The sequence below is a fragment of the Chrysochloris asiatica genome, unplaced genomic scaffold (genome assembly GCF_000296735.1).
Source record: "Chrysochloris asiatica unplaced genomic scaffold, ChrAsi1.0 scaffold00074, whole genome shotgun sequence".
Classification (NCBI taxonomy): domain Eukaryota; kingdom Metazoa; phylum Chordata; class Mammalia; order Afrosoricida; family Chrysochloridae; genus Chrysochloris; species Chrysochloris asiatica.
In genome coordinates, this window is record NW_006408592.1 from 142,858 (window position 1) to 145,134 (window position 2,277).

Genomic DNA, 2,277 nt, shown 5'->3' on the forward strand with positions numbered 1-2,277 from the left:
TACCATGCTCATGGATCAGAAGACTTAACACTGTGAAAATGTCAAAACTACCCAAAGCAATCTACAAATATTCCATAATCCTAACCCAAATTCCAATATCATTCTTTAAAGAGATAGAAAAATTATCACTAACTTAATAAAATAAGGAAAGAGACCTTGGATAAACAAAGCACTGCTTAAGAAGAACAAAGTTTGAGGCCTCTCACTACCTGATCTCAACATTTATTACACAATAACAGTGGTCAAAACAGCCTGGTATAGGTGCAACAAAGGACACATCGATCAATGAAACAGAATTGAGAACCCAAAAGTTAATCCATTCATATACAATCAGCTGATCTTTGAGAAAGATTTAAAGCACATTAAATGTGGGAGAGATAGTCTCTTCAACAAATGGTGCTAGCAAAACTGGAAATTTATTTGCATAAGAATGAAACAAAATCCATAGCTGACACCATATACAAAAACAAACTCAAAGTGGATTAAAGACCTAAATGTAAAACCTAGAACTATAAAGGTCATCAATGGAAAAATAGGAACGAACTTAGGGACTCTAATATATGGTATAAATGTACTATCAAACATTACAAAAAATCATTGAAACAGTTGAAAATAAAATAGATAACTGGGACCTCCTATAAATTAGGTAGTATGTACATCCAAAAATATCACCAAAAGAGTCTAAAGGGAGTCCACATACTGGGGGGTAAAAATTGCAATGACATATCAGACAAGGGACAAATGTCGAAAATGTTTTGAAAACTATAACACCTCTATAAGAAAAAGCAACCCAATTTAAAAATAGGCATAGGACATGAACAGACATTTCACCAAGGAAGACATTCAGGCAGCCAACAAACATATGAAGAAGTGTTCAAGATCATTAGCCATGGTTATTGTTGTTAAGTGTCATCAAGTCGATTCCAACTCATAGCACCCTGTATAGTGTTTCCAAGGAGCAGCTGGTGAGCTTGAACTGTCAGCCTTGCAGTTCAAACTGATCTTTCAGTCCAGTGCTTATCCTAGGGTGCTACATACGACAATGAGATATCATCTCACATCAGCATTAATAGCAAAGTTAAATAAATTTAAAAAAAGAAATAAAAGAAAATAACAAATGCTGGCAAGTGTGTGGAGAGACTGGGACCATCCTACACTGCTTGTGGGACTTTAAAATAGTTCAACTACTCTGTAAAAGGGTATGGCACTTCCTCAGAAAGCTAGAAATAGAAATACCACATGACAGAACAATATCCAAAAGAAAGGTGCTCTGGTAGTGTAGTGGGTTACAAGTTGGGCTGCTAACTGCAAGGTCAGCAGTTTAAATCTACCAGCCACTCCATAGAAGAAAGAAAAGGCTTTCTGCTCCCGTAAAGATTTGCAGCCTTGTAAGGAGCTCTGGTAGCGTAGTGGTTACAAATCAGGCTGTGAACCTTAAGGTCAGCAGTTTGAAACTACCAGCTGCTCCAAAGGAGAAAGATAAGGCTTTCTGCTCCTGTAAAGATTTACAACCTCGGAAACCCTGTACAGGGTTGCTATGAGTTGGAACCGACTCTACAACACATAACAACAACAACAACAAACCCTACACAATATTGCTTTGAGTAGGAACCAACTCCATGGCACAAAACTCCTAACTACAACTACTATTATCCACAAGAAATCCAAGCCAGGACATGAATAGATATATGCACACTGATGTTAAGCACAACACTTGTTCACAGTAGCAAAAAGATGGAGACAGCCTAAATGCCCATCAATGGATGTAGAATGGATAAACAAATTTTGGTACATACACGCAGTGTAAAACTATGCAGTGTTGGAGAATAAAAATGAATCTAAAAAATACCTCATAACATGGATGAACCTGGAGAACAGTATGCTGAGTGAAAGTAGTCAATCATAAAAGGACAAATACTGTATGAGATCATTATTTTAATAAGTTAAGAAAATGTTTTAATACTAAAAGGAATGTTCTTTGGTGGTTACCAGGGTTGGGAGGAAAGGGAGAGTAATTAATTGGCTACATGATAGACTAATGTTACCTTGGATGATGGAGACAGCAATATACAATAAAGGTGAGGTTGGCAGAAGAATGAAGAAGATAAAATGAAGACACAGAGAGTTATGAATTGGCTAAAAGGTATTGAGGTAAATAATGATTTATGCACAACCTTGGAACAACAGTGTTCTGTGTATAAATACATGGACTGAGACACAGGCTGAATGGGTAAGGGAGGAAAAGTGGGATATATATGTATTTTTATAATCCCACAA